This window comes from Anthonomus grandis, chromosome 19, assembly GCF_022605725.1.
Source record: "Anthonomus grandis grandis chromosome 19, icAntGran1.3, whole genome shotgun sequence".
In the NCBI taxonomy this organism is placed as follows: Eukaryota; Metazoa; Arthropoda; class Insecta; order Coleoptera; family Curculionidae; genus Anthonomus; species Anthonomus grandis.
In genome coordinates this window covers 5,177,661-5,199,503 of record NC_065564.1, presented here as the reverse complement: position 1 = coordinate 5,199,503, position 21,843 = coordinate 5,177,661, and the positions used below count along the sequence as shown (strand labels likewise).

The 21,843-nt window shown below is 35.1% G+C and overlaps 1 protein-coding gene across 3 annotated transcripts in view; it reads left to right on the top strand.

The window, feature by feature from the left end:
* The first annotated feature begins 2,610 nt into the window (after positions 1-2,610).
* The window catches only part of LOC126747344 (discoidin domain-containing receptor tyrosine kinase B-like), a 147,348-nt gene continuing 128,115 nt past the window's right edge, over positions 2,611-21,843 (top strand). For all 3 annotated transcript variants that reach the window (XM_050455905.1, XM_050455903.1, XM_050455906.1), the window contains exon 1: positions 2,611-2,859. The gene's annotated coding sequence lies outside the window, so the exon portion shown is untranslated. The remainder of the gene's footprint in view (positions 2,860-21,843) is intronic.

Sequence of the window (21,843 nt, the reverse complement as noted above, 5' to 3'; positions counted from 1 at the left end):
TTTTCTTCTTGCATTTGAGGTCATTTTCAATTTTTATTAGGCAATTTGAGTAAGTTATTCTAGGCAGTTGGAGTAATTTTCGATTTTGTACAGGAGATTTGACTAATTTTAATTTTTCTTCTTGCATTTGAGGTCATTTTTAATTTTTACCAGGCTATTTTAGTAAGTTATTTCAGGCAATTTAAGTTATTTTTAATTTATCCAACTGCCTGGTAGAAATGAACAAATTACCACTAGACCAGATTTTATTATTAAATTTTTTTCTTTAAAGTAGGTACAGAAATTAAAAATTATTTCCAGGCATTTAAAGTCTGACATTCAGGGCATCAGGGGTCATTATCAATTTTTACCAGGCAATTTGAGTAAGTTATTCCAGACAGTTGAACTTATTTTCAATTCTTACCAGGCAGTCGAAAATTAACTTCGACTGTCTAGAAGAAATACAACAATTATTAGCAATCATTATTAGAGTTTCTAACAAGGTTTAGATCAGGTGCTCTGGCCGGCCTATGCAATTCACTTAATAGATTCTGGACTTCTCAACGGGTACTAGATCAGGTAATACCCTTCAAGGCAGTTGAAAATTAACTTCAACTGCCTGGAAAAAATAGAAAAAATATTAGCCTGATCTTATGTTTACGTTTACTACGCTCCAGTTCTATCTGTCAAAGTCAGTTTCTTAAGGCTTGCTGACGTTGAAGTAAGGACCACATTCAGTCGGTTTTTAGACTTCTTCTTAAATAATCCAATAGCGTTAGATCAGGTAATCTGGCTGGCCAATTAAGATGTTTTTATATAAAATTAAGTACAAAAATTAAAACCTACTTCCAGGCACTTGAAGTCATTTTTAATTTTTACCAGGCAGTTGAAAATTAACTTCGACTGCCTGGAAGAATAAAAAAATTATTAACCTGATTTTATGTCACTTGTCAAAGCTCTTGACTCGGCTGACGTTTAACATCTATCCAAGTCAGCTTGTCAAGGGTTGCTGACACTAAAATAGAGACCACAATCGAATAGCGTTAGATCAGGTAATCTGACTGGCCTACAGAAATTAAATGTGCAGTTACAAATTAACTTTGACTGTCTGGATAAAATTAAAAAGTTTTTTGTCTGATTTTACGTCACTTGTCAAACCACCAACTGACAGTTGACCACACGATGTATCTGTTAAAATCAGCTTGTCAACGGTTGATATGAGCAATAATAGCTGATATTTACCGCGCCAGTCCTATCTGTCAAAGTCAGTTGTCAAGAGTTGCTGACATCAAAATAAGGACCGTACTCAGTCGAATTTTAGATTTCTTGAAATAATTCAATAGCGTTATATCAGGCACTTTAGCTGGCCAATTAAGAATTTTTTACCAAACCTTAGATCAGGTACTCTGACCGGCCTATACAACTCACATGTGCTGATTCTGGACTTCTCAATGGGTCCTAGATCGGTTAATCACCTGTAAAATGTCAAATTCGCATACGTTCGAATACACGTTTCGGAATGTGGAAAAGCGTCGAAATTCGCGCTCGATATTAATTCCTTTTGTATATTCAAGCCGCCCAAGCCCATACGATCTGGGTGAATCCAATTTGGTCCGGTTTGCATAGGTAAATGTGGGTAAACGTGTAATATTTAAACGCGCTTAGAGAACGAGCCGCGCCTCTGTGTCAGCAAAACCGTGTTTGCCGAGCGATAATGGCGCTGTATGCTCAGCGCTCAGCTAATTTCTCGGTTAATCGACGTTTTGTCGGCACTTTGATTGACAAAGTGCGTCTTTGCGGCTCCCAACTTCACTCAATATTAAGGAAATCTCAGAAAAGAGCTTAACAGAAGAATCAGAGATGAGCAGCTTGTACTGGATTTACAGTATGAGAAGACAATGCAGAAGAAGATGGGGGAGAGAGGGGGATCTACTGGATGACCACCATTTTATCAATTATCCAAATTCTGTATTAAATTACGTGGTGAGGTTGAAGGGGTGGGGGGGCATTCAGGGAATTTAATAATATTATATTATTCGGTTTGATGGGGCACGACCGCGAAACATTTTTCGGGTTGATTTAATTAAAAATTCGGTTCTGCCCCGGTTTTATTGATTGCGCCCCGTCGGTACATTATTATGCGATAATTGAAAATACTCGACAAATAAACGTAATGACCAGCTTGGCATAACTTACATCTGAATAAAAGTTCTCTGCTATCAATAAACGAATTTTCTAAGAGATGTATAATTATTATTACCTACTAGACAAAAAAAAAACAGTAGATGTAACAACCCCCCTTCTCCTCGTACCCCCCTCGGGTATCAGACAGGCAAGGGGTGGGGGAGGGGGGGAAGGGTAGCATAAGAGAGCGAGAGAGCAGCTCACTTGTTACACCTATCCCGGCCGCCCCTCACGTCCCTCCATCCCCCAAACCGCCCACCCAAACATATTTATTATGATTGCGTAAAATTGGCCGCGCGCAACCCCCATTACACCCCGTGGACGGGAGCGAGAGGGCGCGAGTGCAAAGGTGAGGGTGCGAGCGGGAGAGCGAGAGGGAGAGAGGGATTTTCGCGAGAGCTGTGCCGGATCTCGGAAGGCCCTCTCAGTCGCGGATGATAACCACCGATCGCTTCGCCGTGACGGACGCACGAACGACGCTCACTTGATTTGACGATCGCGATCGTTTTTTTTTTTGTTTTTTTTTGTCTCTGCGATAGTGCGCCGAGAGTTCTCGCCGCACGGGAGTATTACGGTTTGTGTGATTTTTTTGGGGAGAGAGAAAGTGCGCCCCCCTACCCGATTGACTTGTTTGTCTTGTGCAGTGGTGGTTTGGTGCGCGCAGGTGCGTCTTTATGCGACATAACCGTTAAAAAGGTAAATTTCCATATTTAAAAAAAAATTAAAATCTCTTCAACCGAGTCCTGAGTTATCGATGATTACCTCCCTCTTAATCCAGAAACTCTTTAACGTCAGTTCCATTTCGCAGCGAGAGGTGCTAAGGGGTGAAGGCCTATAAGCCAGACATTCACCTCCTGAATACCTTCCAGAAATAAATGAAAAATTCCAGGCACTTGAAGTCATACATCAAAAGTTATTTTTAATTTATTCCAGGCATTAATTTTTTTTAGGCATAGAAATATTCTAAAACGACTTTAACGGGTCAAATGTGACTTCAACTGCCTGAAAAGTATCGAAATCATCTTCAATTGCCTGGAATAAAATAAAAATTAAGACTGGAAAAAAATTTGACTTGGACTGCTTGGAATATATTAAAAATAGCTTCAATTGTCTGCGAGAAATCAAAGTTTACTTTCAAGTTTTAGAAATTTCTGATGCTTCATGACAAAATTTGAATTTAGCTTCAATTTGGTTAAAATTAAGTAGAAAGTGTCACAAGTGAGTTCAACTGCCTCTAAAACATTGAAAATTCCTAAAATTGCCTGAAAAAATTGAAACTAACCTCAAAGGAGCCACAAACTGACTCTAAAGCCTCAGAAGTCACAATTGCCTGGAGTAAAACGAAAATTACTCCAATTGCTTGAAAAGTATTAAAAATAGCTTCAATTGCCTGTGAGAAATTAAAGCTTACTTTCAAGTTTTAGATATGTCTGATGCTTTGAATTCACCTTCAATTTGTTAGAAATTAAGAAGTGACTTCAACTGCCTAAAATATTGAAAATTCCTTCAGTTGCTGCTAAAAAAATATAGAACATAACTCTAAAATCTGTGAAGTACCTTCAATTGCCTAAAAAAAAAATTAAAATTACTCCAACTGCCCCGAAAATTTTGAAAAAGGCTTTAATTGCCTGAAAAAAATTAACGTTTACTTTGAAACTTTGAAAATAACTTACACTGCCAGAAAAAAATTAATTTGCCTTCAATTTGCTCAAAATTAAGTAGAAGGTGTTACGAATGGCTTCAAGTGTCTCTAAAATATTGAAAACATCTCAAATTGCCTGAAAAAAATTGAAAATAACTTTAAAGTAGTCAGAAACTAACTTTACAGTCTTAGAAAAACCTTCAATTGCCCGGAAAATTTTTAAAATGGCTTTAATTGCCTTGGAAAAATTAAAGTTTACTTTGAAATTTTAGAAATGACCTACACTGTCATGCAAAAGTTGAAATTATGTTAAATTTGCTAAATATTCAGTAGAAAGTGTCAAAAACGACTTCAAGTGCCTGAAAAATATTAAAAATTGTTCCAATTGCCTGAAAAAAATTGAAAATAACTTTAAAGAAGACAAAAACTCACTCTAAAGCCTTAGAAGTACCTTCAATTGCCTGGGAAAAAATTTAATTTACTCTAATTGCCCGTCAAATTTTGAAATTGCCTTTAATATGCTAGAAACTCAGTAGAAGTGTAACAAGTTACTTCAAGTGCCTGGACAATATTAAAAATTCTTTCAATTGCCTGAGAAAAATTGAAAATGACTTTAAAGAAAACAAAAACTCACTCTAAAGCCTTAAAAGTACCTTCAATTGCCTGGGAAAAAATGAAATTTACTCCAATGGCCTGTAAAATTTTAAAATTGTCTTCAGCTTGCTAAAAAGTGTCAAAAGTAACTTTAAGTGCCTGCAAAATATTAAAAATTCTCCCATTTTCTAAAAAAAATTGAAAATAACTTCAGAGGAGACAGAAATTAACCTCAAAGCCTTAGAAATTACTTTAGTTGCCTGGAATAAAATGAAAATTACTACAATTGCCTGAAACATATTGAAAATGACATCAACTTACTGAAAAGAGTGGAAAATTGTGCAATTTCCTCGAAAATACTAAAACTTAAAAATTACTTAAGTGGCCTCGAAGAAATTCGAAACTCTATCATTTGCCTATAAAGAAATTTAAATTAGCTGACTTTAAAGCCCTTGAAGTATCGTCAATTGCCCGAAAAATTGTGAAAGTAGCATCAATTGCCTGGGAGAGTTTTGAGGGTTTAAAAATGACGTGAACGGACTGACGAAAATTTAAAATTGCCCTAATTTCAATTTACTAAAAAATTAAATAAAGAAAGTTTCACAAGAGGCTTCAAATACCTGGAAGAAATCACCCAATTACCTGAGAAAACTCGAAAATATCTTCAATATGAAAATTGCCTCTGCCAAAGAATTCCCTATTGAGAAACGTGAAAATTGATACGTGACCCTAACGACCCGTAAATAACATTAAAATTTCCGATCCCAAGAAACCCGAACGTTCGCTCCCGCGGGACCCCCCGATACGGAGCCGCGTCCCTTTTTTAAAAAAATATGACGATAAAATTAATTCGTTTTAAGGGTCGACGGTATCCACTTTCGATCACTCTGAGGGCGGCGAAAAGTTTAAAAAATTCAAACGATCTCTTCCGGAGGGACGATGACTTCGCCCTTTCATTTTTGTCTCCGTAATTAGATCTTTTTAGAGGGTGGTGACACCTCTAAAAGCTTCAAGGGGGAACGAGGAGGCAGGGGGCGGAATTAACCCTTCGGTCCACACCTGGACCGCTCAGCTACAAAACAAAAAAGAGAGTTTGCTGAATAAAAAATGAAGCTGAGCGCTGCCATTGTCGTTGAGCGGCTAATTAAAGAGCGCCCCGGGTGACATCTTGCGGACTCCTCCTCGACTCCGGTTAATAACTTATTCACGTCTAATTTCAGTTTGGACGGAATTAACTTGAATTATTGATGGGCAGCTTTATTATTGATGAGACAGCCGAGTTTCTTATAGATGTAGTTTGGGGTGGTTTATGCAGGGTGAACAAGAAGATCAAAAATCATATTACATGTCACGGTTTTTGGGTCTGAGGTCTCTTAAAGTAAGAAAATGGTGATTTTCTGTGGTCTCTACTGCATTTTACGTCTTTGATCATGTAAAAATTGTCATTTTCTTACTGCATTTGATCCATCAATTACGACAAGCATAATTTTATTACGATCGCTGACGATTCTTGGATCTATAGGGTCTGAAAATGAAAAAAACAATGAATTTTTCCACTTTTTTTGGTCTCTACCGCATGAAACGTCTTTGTTACGTCTGCGATCATGTTAAAATTGTCATTTTCTTACTGCATTTAGTCCATCAATTACGACAAGCATAATTTCATTATGATCGCTTATGATTTTTGGGTCTATAGGGTCTGAAAATGAAGAAAACATTGAATTGTTCCACTTTTTGTGATTTCTACCGCATTTCACGTCTCTGTTACATCTGCGATTATGTTAAAATTGTCATTTTCTTACTACATTTGGTCTATCAATTACGACAAACATGATTTCATTACGATCGCTTACGTTTCTTGGGTCTATAGGGTCTGAAATTTAAGAGAACAATGAATTTTTCCACTTTTTGTGACCTCTACCGCATTTCACGTCTCTGTTACGTCTGCGATCATGTTAAAATTATCATTTTCTAACTGGATTTGGTCCATTAATTACGACAAGCGTAATTTCATTTTGATCGCTTGCGATTCTTGGGTCTATAGTGTCTGAAAATGAAGAAAACATTGAATTTTTCCACTTTTTGTAATCTCTACCGCATGTAACATCTCTGTTACATCTGCGATCATGTTAAAATTGTCATTTTCTTACTGCATTTTATCTATTAATTACAACAAATATAATTTGATTACGATCGCTTACGATTTTTGGGTCTATAGGGTCTGAAAATGAAGAAAACAATGAATTTTTCACTTTTCTTGGTCTCTACCGCATGACACGTCTCTGTTACGTCTGCGATTTAGTAAAAATTACCATTTTCTTACTGCATTTGGTTCGTCAATTACGTCAAGCACAATTTCATTACGATCGCTTACGAGTCTTGGGTCTATAGGGTCATAAAATGAGAGAAACATTGAATTTTTCTAGTTTTTCTGGCCTCTACCGCATTTCACGTCTCTATTACGTCTGCGATCATATTAAAATTGTCATTTTCTTACTGCCTTTGGTCCGTCAATTACGTCAAGAAGAATTTCATTACGATCGCTTACGAGTCTTGGGTCTATAGGGTCTTAAAATGAGAGAAACATTGAATTTTTCCACTTTTTGTGATCTCTACCGCATTTCACGTCTCTGTTACGTCTGCGATCATATAAAAATTATTATTTTCTTACTGAATTTGATCCATCAAATACAACAAGCATAATTTCATTACGATCGTTTACGATTCTTGGGTCTATAGGGTCTGAAAATTAAGAAACCAATGAATTTTTCCACTTTTTGTGATCTCTACCGCATTTTACGTCTCTGTTACGTCTGCGATCATGTTAAAATTATCATTTTCTTACTGCATTAAGTCCATCAATTACGACAAGCATTATTTCATTACGACCGCTTACGATTCTTGGGTCTATAGGGTCTGAAAATGAAGAAAACAATGAATTTTTCACTTTTTTTGGTCTCTACCGCATGACACGTCTCTGTTACGTCTGCGATCATGCTAAAATTACCATTTTCTTACTGCATTTAGTCCATCAATTACGACAAGCACAATTTCAGTACGATCGCTGACGATTCTTGGGTCTTATAGGGTCTGAAAAAGAACAAAACGTTGAATTTTTCCAGTTTTTCTGGTCTCTACCGCATTTCACGTCTCTGTTACGTCTGCGATCATGTCAAAATTGTCATTTTCTTACTGCATTTGGTCCATCAATTACGACAATTATAATTTCATTACGATCGCTTATGATTTTTGGGTCTTTCAGACCCTAGAAAATGAGAAAAACTTTGAATTTTTCCACTTTTTGTGATCTCTACCGCATTTCACGTCTCTATTACGTCTGCGATCGTTATTACGCCTCGATATTCTTATGTCATAGTATTCACTTCATACGACAAACATAATTTTATTACAATCCTCAATAAAATTTGCTCTTGAGATACCTAAGAGTAAGCAAATATTAAGATTTCTTACGTTTCTACCCACTAGCCTGGAAGAAACACCATTGATCACTTTGAAAAATGCATGAATACTCTGGAAGACTTCCATAAACCAAACCTTTAGATGTTTTTGTTCCTATTCTACTTCTGAGTGAGTTTCTTGGTCTCAGATCCAATCTGATCCTCTGCATGCGGCAAACATAAGTTATGACTCTCTTCTTCTTCTCTTCTCCCTGTGCATATTTATTTATAAATTAATCGGATGTAAATCAATTCTTAGTAACGAGCCAGCAGAACCTTTAAATTACAGTCTAGAATCGGGTCTAATAACAGCCATTTGAGGGCTCGCAAAACACACACCGACTGCAACCACTCATCTGATTATTAAAATTTTCCAATTTACCTTCTTCAGGTTGACGGTAGGTGGTCTAACGTCCGATCCTCCCTATCGAATTAACATAAACACACATATGAAGAAAGCGCACTACTTAAGGTGGGTGACACTCTGTATATTTCGAATGACAAGTGACAAGTGGCAGATGATAAGTGGTGATAGGGTCGATCAAAATCTGTTTGTCGTTAATGAAATCCCGAACGAACCCGACTTTCTGGCCGGACGACATCCGGGAAAACTTTAGAATTTTCCGAAACGTTTCGGGGAAATTAACGCGAAAATCTCATTTCTGGAACCGAGAAAGGCCACGGGAGAAGTTTAAATTACCGGGGTTCAAATATCATTTAATCAAAGTTTCGGCCCCGTATAAAAGTCCGTCTAATCACCTGTTTTTTTGGCGGGATCTTTAAAAAAAATAATTGCCAAAAAAAACACCGAAGACAGTCGATCGTTTATCGTTTTCAAGACGTTTTGCGAGAGTCAGCGCGACTTTTATTCCCCCCATAAGTCGCTTTAAAAGCAGCCATTTTGAATTGGGACACGGCTCATATTTTTCTTCAATGGATTTATGATTTTGTGCGGGGTCGAATCCCACTTGGAAATTTATAGTCCCATTTTACCGATGTGAAAACGCTCCCACTTTTTGCTTTTGTTTGCTTTTCGTCCGGCGTGTATAGATTTTGCCATTTGTACCGTCGTGCATTTATAGGTCGCTTTTTCCATATTTTTAACACTTGCAAAAGGAATATTCCCTGTATATCTCGATGACATGATTTTCCCTATTGAAATTCATTCTAAAGTGACTGAGTTCTGGATTTTTGGAGTACATTTTATGCTTCTTCGAAGCAGTTGAACCCATCATGGGAGGGCATCACTTGCCAAAAGTGTCATTGTCGTCAACAGACAACCAACAAGTGACAAGTGACACATAAACAACTATTCATCTATCAGTTGTCAGGTAACGAAAGCATTCATAAGTTGTAGTTAAAATTCTGTTCCAAGCAATTGAAGTTATTTCTTCCAGGCAGTTGAAGTCACTATTTGAATGAAAAAACAAATAAATAATAATTCCAATGTCACTTGCAAATTGGATAACTGTCACTTGACAAGTTGAAGGTGAGTGATATCGCCTGCTCCTTGTCAGAAGTGCCTTGGTCGTCACCATTTTACAAACAACACATGACAAATGACACATAAACAACTATCCATCTGTCAGTTGCAGCTAACATGCCATTCCAAGAATAAGGTATTTCTTCAAGACAATTGAAGTCTCTTGTCAATCGAATAACTGTCACTTGCCTAGGCTAGTATTATCATATGTCATTTGCCACGTAAACAGCTATTTGTCTGTCACTTGTCAGATAACGAAGTAATTCTTTAAGTAAGTTGCAGCCACTGTATGATTTTTAGGTTATTAAAGCAGTTTCTACTTACTCGTAAGGGACACTTAAATAATGATTACTCTGTCACTTGTCAAATGAACAATCATCACTTGTCTAGGGCAGTATTATCTTCTGTCATTTGTCAAAATCGTCATTATCATCAATCAACAGGTGACGAATGACACATAAACGACTAGTAATCTGTCAGTTGTCAGCTAACGAAGGCATTCTTCAATTACGTTGCAGCTGAGGTTCTATTCCAGGCAATTGAAATTATTTATTCCAAACAGTTCAAGTCACTGTATGATTTCCAGGTTATTAAAGCAGTTTATCCCTGGTAATTAGCTCGTAAATGACAGATTAACAAGAAGTCTTTTTATTGAATAACTGTCACTTGTCTAGGGTAGTATTATCGTCTGTCACTTGTCAAAAGTGTCATTGCCAACAACATTTGACAACCAACAGGCGACAAGTGACACATAAACATCTATGCATCTGTCAGTTGTCGGATAATTAAGCCATTGCTCAAATAATTTGCAACCGAGATTTTATTCCAGGGGTAATTGAAGTTCTTTCTTTCATGCAGTTGAAGTCACTATATAATATCTAGGTAACTGAAGCAGTATCTTCCTAGTAACTAGCTGATAAGGGACAGATCAACAATAATTCCTCTGTCACTTGCCTAGGGCAGTATTATCGTCTGTCACTTGTCAAAAGCGTCATTGTCATCAACCAACAGGAACAAGTGGCACATAAACAACTATCTATCTGTCAGTTGTCAAATAACGAAGCCATTCTTCAAATAAGTTGCGGCTAAGATTCCATTCCAGGCAACTGAAGTTATTTCTTTCAGGTAGTTGAAGTCACTGTGTGATTTCCAGGTAATTAGAGCAGTTTGTTGCTGGTAACTAACTCGTAAGGGACAGATAAACAATTATTCTTCTTGTCACTTGTCAATTGAATAAATTACTCTTGTCAAAGAGCGTTCTTAGTAACTATTTTGTGTAAGGCACAGACGAACAATAATTCCTCTGTAACGTATCAATTGAACAACAGACAAGTGACACATAAACAATGTTTAAACTGTCACTTGCCACGTGGACTATTGGGGTCTGTCGCTTGACAAAACTTGACAGCCAACAGATGACAAGTGACAAATCCACTTGTTCTACGTTAACATCGACCCTTAATTAAATAGTTACGCAATTTGACGGGAAATCAACTGGGACACGGGCAATTACGCCCCTGTCGCCCCCTTCCCGCGAGTCCAATTTAATATTTCGCGATCGTCACAATATTTCACGAGCTTTGACAGTGCGACTATGAACAAAAAAAAAAACAGAAACAATAAAAACCCCAAAAAGGGAATAAATTGATTTTGAAAATGAAATTTCCCTGTTTCGCTCGCCGGGAAAATTAAACTTGTCATTTTTCATTAGGGGATTTTTTTTTCTATTCGTTTGTTTTTGCGTGTCTTGGGGATGAAAATGGGCGTTTTTCTATATAAGCGTTAAACCTCTTACCGCCCAAGTTTTACCCCCGAGCGTATATTCATTAAGGGTTGGAAAAGTTTAGAGCTCCCTTAATACGCTACAAAGAAAATAATTTACTAAAGTAATTATATCCGAAGTGAATTCCCTTGTTTAAAGCTTCTGTCAGAAACAAAACTGGGAAGCGACGGGATGGAAAAGTTGAAATTTAAACCATCAAATGGAGAAGTTATTAAGCCCCTCTTAGGGCCGAACTCACCTGTTTTCCACCCCCTTAACCTTAACTTTTAATGCCCCAAAAAATCGTGTTTACCCTCTCGATAAATCATCGAACGTTAACGCAGTTAAACACACAAACACCCGAGCGTATAGTTTCCTTATTTATAAACGTCGCGGAGTGTGTAAACACCCCGGGCGTCTCGTACAGTTCCTTATTTAGAAAGAAAACAATGCGTTTTCGTGTAAATGGGAAATGGACCATAAATTCACTCTGGTGCACACACGTACATACATCCTGGACCCTAAAAATGATTTTTATTGCCGGAATGAGCGTCATGGTTTATTACCGCTCTTAAATGTTTTAATGTCCCACCCGCGAACGCCACTGGATTTTAATGGGCGATCAGTGCTGTAGCTGTCTTCCAGAGTCTTGGTTTCAGGTTCTTGAAAATGATTTTTAAAGAATATTTAGAGTTTCCATGTTCAAGAAGCCTTATTTCAAAGGATAATAAGGATTTCTTTAATGGTTTCCCTGAGATCTTCAAGTTTCTATTTTCTAGAAGCCATTTTTTAAGGGATATACATGATTTCTTTTATGGTGTTTCCATAATTCCAAAGTTTTTATGATCCAGAAGTCTTTTATTTAAGGATATTTATGATTTCTCTTAAGGTTTTTCTATATAATTTAAATGTCCATTTTCTAGGATCAAATTTTCTAAAAATATCGAAGATTTCCTTCATGGCTTCATGGCTTTCTCCACAATTTCAGAGTTTCCCTGAGCTAGAAGCCCTTTTCCATAGGACATCTCTGATTTCTGTCAAGGTTTTTCTAAATTCTTCAAAATTTCACATTTTAGAAGCCATTTCTTAATGAATATTGATTTTTTTTTGGTTTATTTAAAATTTCAAAGTTTCATGTTTTTAAAGCCCACTTTTAATGAATATTGAAGGTTTGCTTCAAGTTTTTTAAAAAACTTGAAAAGTTTTTTAAATCAAGTGTCTATGATTTAAAAGCCTTTTTTCAAAGGATTTAATTTTTCCTTCAAGATTTCTTCAGAATTTCAAAGTTTCTATGTTCTAGAATTCTTTTTTTCAAAGAATATTTTAGATATCATTTATGATCATCTCAGAATTTTTAAATTGCCATTTTTCAAAGGATATTTATGATTTCTTTCATAGTTTCTTCAAAATTTTAAAGTTACCATGAGCTAGAAGCCTTTTTCCAAAGGATATCTATAATTTCTGTCTTGTTTTTTCATTTCCATGTTCTAGCATCTATTTTCCAAGCAATGTTAAAGGTTTCCTTCATGGTTTCTTCAGAATTTCAGAGTTTCCAGGAGTTAGAAGCCATTTTCCAAAAATTATCTTTGATTTCTGTAAAGATTTTTTTTAAAGTCTAATTTCTTAATGAATATTAAAAGTTTCTTGAGAATTAATGGTTTCTTTTAAGATTTTAAAGTATCCATGGTTTAAAAGCATTTTTTTAAAGGATTTAATTTTTCCTTCAAGGTTTTTCCAGACTTTAAAACTTTCTATATTCTAGAAGCATCTTTTCAAAGGATATTTTAGATTTCCGTTATGGTTTTCTCAGAATTTTTAAGTTTCCATTTTTTGGATGCCATTTTTCAAAGGATATTTATGATTTCTTTTATGGTTTCTCCAGAATTTAAAAGTTTTTATGTTCTAGAAGCCTTCTTTTAAAGGATATTGAAGATTTTCTTCATGGTTTTCCCAGAATCTTTAAGTTTACATTACCTAGAAACCTCTTTTAAATAAATATTTGAAATTTCCTTTATTTCAACAATTTCAGAGTTTCCATGAGCTAGAAGCCTTTTTTCAAAACATGTCTTGGTTTTTCTGAAATCTTTAAGTTTCCACTTTTTAGAGGCAATATTTCAATGAATGTCAAAGGTTTACTCCTTGGTTTTTTCATAGTTTCAAAGTTTGCATATTTTAGAAGCTCTTTTTCAAACGATACGTCTACGATTTCCTTAATGATTCTCCAGTTTCCATGTTCTAAAATTTATTTTCCAAACAATGTTAAAGGTTTTCTTTATGATTTCTTCAAGATTTCAAAGTTTGCATATTCTAGAAGGCCTTTTTCAATGAATATTGAAAATGTCCTTCATGGTTATTCTACAATTTCAAACTTTTCATGAGCTAGAAGTTCTTTTTCAACGGATTTCTGTAATCTTTATAATTTCTTTAAAATTCTTGAGTTTCCATGTTCTAGAAGCCCTTCAATAAATATTTAAAATTTTCTTGATGGTTGTTCTACAATTTCAAAGTCTCCATGAGCTAGAAAACCCTTTTTAATGAAGATTTATGATTCAAGATTTATTCAGATTTTAAGGTTTTCCTGATCTAGAAGCTCCTTTTTAAAGGATATCTATGATTACTGTCAAGGTTTTTCCATAATCTTTAGGTTTCTCTTTTTTAGAGCCTATTTTCCAAAGGATATTAGAGGTTTCTTTTATTGTTTTCAGAGAATTTTAAAGTCTCTTTATTGCTAAAGCTCTATTTTGAAGAATTTCTGAAAAAATCAAAGATTTCATGAACTAGAAGCCTTTTTAAAGGATATCTACGCTTTCTGTCATATTTTTTAAATACTCTTTAAACTTTCGTTTTCCAGAAGCCATTTTTCAAAGGATAATAAGGTTTTCCATTTTCCAGATGTCATTCTATTTTCCTTTCAAAGTGTTTATTATCTAGAAGCTCTTTTTCAATGGATTTTCAGGTTTCCATTTTCTAGAGAGGTCATTTTTCAAAGAATACCTTGTTTTCTTTTATAATTTTTTTAGTATATCAAAGTTTCCATCCACCATAAGGGAAATTTATTATTTTTTCCGATTTTCTATAATCTTCAAGTTTCCATAATCTAGAAGTAATTTTTCAAAGGATATTTTAGTTTTTTTTCACAGCTTACCGAGAATTGATAAGTTTCCACTTTTTAAAGCTTTTTTTCAAAGGTCTCTTATTTCTTCGTCAATCTCAAAGTTTTCATTTTCTAGCATTCATTCATGGATATATTCCAGAGAAACTACAAGTAATCAACAACCAGGAGGAGGTGAAGGCAGATTTAGTCCAGATTTTTAAAGCGAATTATAAGGATGACGTTTTTTTTTTCTCAAAAACAAGACGGATTCTTTTGTCTTACCCCCCTTCCCACCATCCTGCATAAAGCCGACTAGACATTCCCGGTTAATTCAGCATTGAAGATTTAAACGGGTTTATTCGGGTAATGCGAAAAGCCTAATTACCACACGTGTTTATGCAAGCATACGGCCGAACAAAAGGATGCTTCCCCAACCGTGACTTACCGTATTCGCTTTGCCCGTAAGCCCGGCAATGCAGCATTAATACCGCGAAATTCTGGATGGAGTTATGATGGCCCTCTCAGGTTATGTTACGCGTATATAGGGCGGGGGAGGGAGGGGGGTAATTCCGGAAAAAACCGAGTCGTTTATATCGATGCGAAAATTACTCCGGAGTACACTTAAAAAGTTTCCACCCGATCAGGTTTCCCACCGCATCGCTATCTTAGGGGAAAACCCCAGTTTCGCTTTTGTTTCTGCTCCCTTTTCATGATTTTTTATTGTGGAAAGTTCTGCATAGACCAATTGAAGGTTTTCTTCCAGGATCTAGAAGTTTCCAGAACCCAGTATTCTTTTCTGGTTTAAATCAATTAATTCGTCTGGATCCAACACTGAAAATCAAACCCCCCAATAAAATCCTCCACTTGTATTTGCCTAATTAAAGCGACTTTATTTTTTTAATTAAAAGGCAACAAATTGCCTCGGCCCTCCAGCCCTTTTGTCTTTTTGCCAAATTTTAATTAAATAATTCGAGGGCTGCACATCCAGAGCCTCCTCAGGTAATAAGGATCCAGATAAGACAAAAGAAGGTGGAAAGGAGGGGGAGGGGGGGATATCCTAACGTTTCATTTATATACTCTCCGTCGTTTTAATTAAAATATTTTCGGAAAAAGTGGCGTAAATAAAACTCGACTTTTTCAGAATTAAAAATCGGAAAAAACTTTTGGCATTTCCTTTTTTCCATTTTTTAATTTTTTTCCAGAATTTTAAAGATTCCATGAGCTAGATGCTTTGTTTCAAAGGATATTTATGATTTCTGTCTTGATTTTTCTGTAATCTTTAAGTTTCCATTTTTAGAAGTAATATTTCAATGAATATTAAATATTTCCTGCATGGTTTATTAAAAATTTCCAAGTTTTCACATTCTAGAAGCCCTTTTTCAATGAATATTTAGGATTTTGTTTATGGTTTTTTCAGTATTTCAAAGTTTCTATGAGCTAGAAGTTCTTTTTAAATGGATATTTAGGGTTTCTTGGTTTTTCTGTAATCTTCAAGTATCTAGAAGCAATTTTTCATTGAATACTAAAAGTTTTCTTTATGATTTCCTCAAAATTTCTATTTTCCATATTCTACAAATCATTTTTCACTGAATATTTAGGATTTCCTTCATGGTTGTTATACAATTTTTAAATTTTCATTTTCTAGAAGCAGTTTTTCAATAAATATCGAAGGTTTCCTTCATGGTTTCTTCAGAATTACAAAGTTTCTATATTCTAGGTCTTTTTCAATGAATATTAATTTTTAAATTTTTTCCAGAATATTAAGTTTCCATGAGCTAGATGCTCTGTTTTAAAGGATATTTAGGATTTCTGTCTTGAGTTTTCTATAATTTTAAGTTTCCACTTTTAGAAGTAATATTTTAGTGAATATTAAAGATTTCCTGCATGATTTATTAAAAATTTCCAAGTTTTCATATTCTAGAAGCCCCTTTTCAATGAATATTTAGGATTTCGTTTATGGTTTTTTCAGTATTTCAAAGTTTCTATGAGCTAGAAGTTCTTTTTCAATGGATATTTATGATTTCTTGTTTTTTCTGTATTCCTTAAGTTTCCATTATCTAGAAGCAATTTTTCATTGAATACTAAAAATTTCCTTTATGATTTCCTCAAAATTTCCATTTTCCATATTCTACAAAACATTTTTCATTGAATATTTAGAATTTCCTTCATGGTTGTTATACAATTTTTAAGTTTCCTTGAGCTAGAAGCTTTTTTTCAACGGGCATCATGATTTCTATTAAGGATTTTCTATAATTTTTAAATTTCCATTTTCTGGAAGCAGTTTTCCAATAAATATCGAAGGTTTCCTTCATGGTTTCTTCAGAATTACAAAGTTTCTATACTCTAGAAGACTTTTTTCATTGTATATTTAAGATTTCTTTCACGGTTTCTCTGTAATCTTTAAGTTTCTATTTTCTAGAAGCATTTTTCCAAAGAATATTAAAGGTTTGCTTTAGATTTCAAAGTTTGCATATTCTAGAAGGCCTTTTGCAATTAATATTAATTTTTTTCCAGAATTTTAAAGTTTCTATGAGCTAGATGCTCTGTTTCAAAGGGTATTTATGATTTCTGTCTTGGGTTTTCTATAATTTTTAAGTTTCCACTTGTAGACGCAATATTTCAATGAATATTAAAGATTTCCTACATTATTTCTTCAAAATTTCCAATTTTCCATATTCTAGAAGACTTTTTCATTGTATATTTAAAATTTCTTTCACGGTTTCTCTGTAATCTTTAAGTTTCTATTTTCTAGAAGCATTTTTTTAAAGAATATTTAAGGTTTGCTTTAGATTTTAAAGTTTGCATATTCTAGAAGCTCTTTTTCAATGAATATTTATGATATTTTTAAATTTTTTTTACAGAATTTTAAAGTTTCTATGAGCTAGATGCTCTGTTTCAAAGGATATTTATGATTTCTGTCTTGGTTTTTCTGTAATCTTTGTTTCCATTTTTAGAAGTAATATTTCAATGAATATTAAAGATTTCCTGCATTATTTTTTCAAAATTTCCAAGTTTTCATATTCTAGAAGCCCTTTTTCAAAGAATATTTAGGATTTCGTTTATGGTTTTTTCAGTATTTCAAAGTTTCTATGAGCCAGAAGTGCTTTTTCAATGGATATTTATGATTTCTTGGTTTTCTTTCTAGGTTTCCTTCATGGTTTTTTTGAAAAATTGTAAGAAGACGTTTTTTTTTCCCAAAAATAAACCTGCCATTTGTTTTATCCCCTCCCCCTCCTTCACCCGGAGATATCGTAACGTTTTATTCATATACTTCCGGCTGTTTTAATTAAAGTATTTCCAGAAAAACTGGCGCAAATAAAAACTCGACTTTTTCAGAATTAAAAATCGGAAAAAACTTTCGGCATTTCCGGTGTACAAACAAAGTCCGAAAGTAGTGGCGGTAACGATTTAAAATATTCGCTCGCGATCCAATTTTGTGAAACTTTCTTAATTTTCCTCGATTTTACAACTTTATTAACCCCTCTCACCTCCCTCCAGCGTTATGTACGAAATTTAAATAAAGGCATTTTCAGGAAACGCAGTTGTTTGCAGGAAATCGGGAAAAAGTTTCTGTTTGTTAAGCGGAAATGGGCCCCTTAGGGTCCTGAATGTGAAGCATATATTCATATTAAAAAAAAAGACTTACATAGTACCTCCTCCATAAGACTTATTAATGTAATTTTTTGGCCTGTTACTGTTCTTCTGGAAACCCCCAGTAAACCAAAAAGAATAATTTTTAAATAATACAACGGGACATAAACATTCTCATATGGAATCCACCCACTCACCATTACATCGATTGAATTAATCGAAAAACTTTCAATAACAAAAGGCGCTCATTAAAATATCGCCATTGTCCGTTGAAAGATCGATCTCGATGATCTTATTACGACCCGATGACGATCATGTAAGTCTAATTGAGTCTTTAAGATGCCTAAACGTTTCGGTATTGTGTCAAGGGAATACAAAGGAGACTTATAGTCATCATACCGGACTAAAAAATGTAATAGATGTCTTTTGGGACGTGACAAGGGGTTTCTCCCAAAGGCCCTCATCGCGAATCGACAAAATAATGGAGTTTTCGCTTGTTTTTTTAATAAGATGCCAATAGGACCGTAAAACTTCGGCATAAAGCTCGCTCTAATCAATTCTAATATTCCTCAAAGGAAATCCGAAGTTGCTCTAAAATTCATATGGGGGGGAGGGGGGCGGGAGCCGAAAGATTTTGCGCTGTCTAAGGGCTTTTGTTCCACTCTCTCTCTCTACCTGAAAGCCCTCGTTACGTCGAAATTATTTATTAACTTTTAATGGAGTTTATTCGCAAAATTCTGCTCCTTTATTAAACAGTAACTTACCGGGGGGGGAAGCCTGCCCCCTTTCCTACCTATAAAGGGCATATTTTATTAAGAATTTGCTGAAAGGACCTTAACTGTCTGCAGTATTTTGTAAAGGAGCTTAAATGTACTAGAAACTGTGTGTGTGGGTCCTGAGTGAATGAAAAATGACTTTGTTTTTCCAGGCTTGGATCTCACATCAAATGAAGTTTATTTTAATTAAGTTCTCTGAAGAAATGCACTATTTACCCAACAAAAAAATCCATCTAATCACTTGAAACATCATCATCATCATCGAGCCCTTAAACAATCAAAAGCGAACGGGTAGGGGAAAATAAGGCAAACACACAATAAAGTCCCAGTTTCCATTAACGGAATTGGAAAATGTTTAACGGGCAGTTGAAAATGCCGCCGATCAAAGGTTTTCGGGTTTAGAGAGTCAGCCGGAATCGAATCCGTCCCGTCATTCAGTTGCGATTCAATATTCGTTTGGGGTTTTGTTTTTTTTTTTTTTTGTTTTTTGTTTCGTTCGTTAATAAACGTGCAAAATTTGATCGCGCGGATCAAATAGGCTGACGGGCTATCGCGGCTAGTTTTCGTTTATTCCAGTGCATTTATTACAATTTATTGTTGTTTTCTTTTGGGCTGGAAATATACATTACGCTTCGTTAGTTGGCATCGATCGGCGTCCCTAGGAAGATTACTTAACTTCTAGATCGATTGAGGGTCTTAGGGTCGCAGAATGCATGATCTAGTTTCCAATAAAGTTTATTTCATGATTGTAGCTTAAGTAGATCGAGAGATATCAATTATTGACTCTCAGGTCGACGCTCCAAAGTCCAAGTGACGTCAAGAAAAGTTTAAGTGCTGATATCTGATGAATCAGTGATCCGTTAAAAAATTGTATGGTACCTTCGGATAGGTGGTGTATTATTGAATAAATTTGTTTTTTTGGTGATGATTAAAAAATCTCTACTAAGAAAGATGCAGGAGATTTTCGGGTCAGAGCTAGTCACTATGCACATTCCCAGCTTCTAGATCTAGTATCTCCTTAAATATTAGGTTAACAGATTTAAAGATTTCTACAGAAATTGTAACGTAAGCAATTTTCTTCCAAATAAAGTTTATTTCATGAATGTATCCTAAGTAGATCAAGAGATATCAACTGTAGACTCTCAGGTTGACGCTCCAAAGTCCAAGTGACATCAAGAAAAATTTAAGTGGTGATATCTGGTGAACCGGTGATCCATTGAAAATTTTTATTACAGCTTTGGGTAGCTGATGTTTTGTTGAATAAATTTGCTCTAATGGTAATGGTAAAGAAACGTCTACTAAGAGAGATACAAGAGATTTTTGGGACAAAGCTGGTGACTAGGTCGATCCCCAATTTCTAGATCTAGTATCTCCGTAAATAATAGGTTTATAATTTTAAATACTTTTACAAAAATTGTAGCCTATGTCATTTTCTTTCAAACAAAACTTATTTCATGATCGTAGCTTGAGTAGATCAAGAGATATCAACTGTTGACTTTCAGGTTGACGCTCCAAAGTCCAAGCGACATCAAGAAAAGTTTAAGTGGTGATATCTGGTGAGCCACTGATCCGTTAACAAATTTTATGGTACTTTTGGATAGGTGGTGTCTTATTAAATACATTTTTTTTTTGGTGATGATTAAGAAATCTCTACTAAGAAAGATACACGAGATTTTGGGGTCAGAGTTAGTTACTAGGCCGGTCGCCAGTTTCTAGTTCTAGTATCTCCTTAAATATTAGGTTAACAGTTTTAAAGATTCCTACAAAAATTGTAACGTAAGCAATTATCTTCCAAATAATGTTTATTTCATGAATGTATCCTAAGTAGATCAACAGATATCAACTATAGACTCTCAGGTCGACGCTCCAAAGTCCAAGTGACGCGAAGAAAAGTTTAAGTGGTGATATCTAGTGAACCAGTGATCCATTGAAAATTTTTATGACTACCTTAGATAGGTGATGTCTTGTTGTATAAATTTGCTTTAATGGTACTCATCAAGAAACGTCTACTAAGAGAGATACAAGAGATTTTTGGGTAAGAACTGGTTACTAGGCAGATCCCCAGTTTATAGATCTAGTATCTCCGTAAATAATAGGTTTATAATTTTAAATACTTTTACAAAAATTGTAGCTCATGTCATTTTCTTTTAAACAAAGTTTATTTCATGATCGTAGCTTAAGTAGATCAAGAGATATCAACTGTTGACTCTCAGGTGGACGCTCCAAAGTCCAAGTGACGTCAAGAAAAGCTTAAGTGGTGATAACTTGTGAACCAGTGATCCTGAAAAAAAAATTATGGTACCTTTGGATAGGTGATGAGCTATTGTATACATATGTTTTATTGGTGGTGATCAAGAAAGGTTTAATAAGAAAGATACCGAAGATTTTCGTGTCAGAGCTAGTCACTAAGGAGATCCCCAATTTATAGATCTAGTACCTCGTCGAATATTAGGTTTACAGTTTCAGAGATCTAAACAAAAATTGTTGCATAGGCAATTTTCTTTAAGAAAAAAATTATTTGATGATCGTATCTTAAGTAGATCAAGAAATATCAACTGTAGACTCTCAGGTCGACGCTCCAAGGTCCCAGCGACGTCAAGAAGTGATTTTTTCATTATCTGTATGTAGATCAATACTCGAGCTACAGCTTTAATTCAATTGACAATAATCAGAAAACGACTCCTAGACTCTTTGTGTGCCTATTATAAATTAAACCGTACAGACGGAAAATTGTAAAAACTTAATAATGCGTCCGCACCGGAGCTTCCATTAAATATTTTAACAGTAATTTCATTTTCGAGGGGCATTTTAGGGCCACCGGATTCATATATGGGTTCATTAATTAAGTTTCGCTCTGGGCGAGGTAATGCACTTATCAAAAATGCATCTGTTTTGTATGAATGCTCTGCTTCTGCCTTGTCGAGGGTGAATTCCGGAAAAGATCATTTAGAATTTACGTTTAATTTACCCGCCCGATGGGGGGGTGAAAGTTAATTAAGAATCATCGCTACTAAACGGGACGAAACTGGTTACTGAACGTGAGGTTCTTAACCCCTTCCCTCCAGGTTTCGGATGCCTCGCAAAAGTTTTCAAGTTTCTCTTTTCTGTGCCCGATGTTGATACATTTAACTCCTGAATTATTGCGAATCGATCAAGGGAAAAACCAAAAACCAGAAGTTTCGAAATCGGTGGAAAAAGCGATTTGTGCAGCGTGGCAGGCAAGTAATCTCGAAGTTTCCCCGGGAAAACTTTAGACAAAGGGCGGCGTGTGACACAAAGA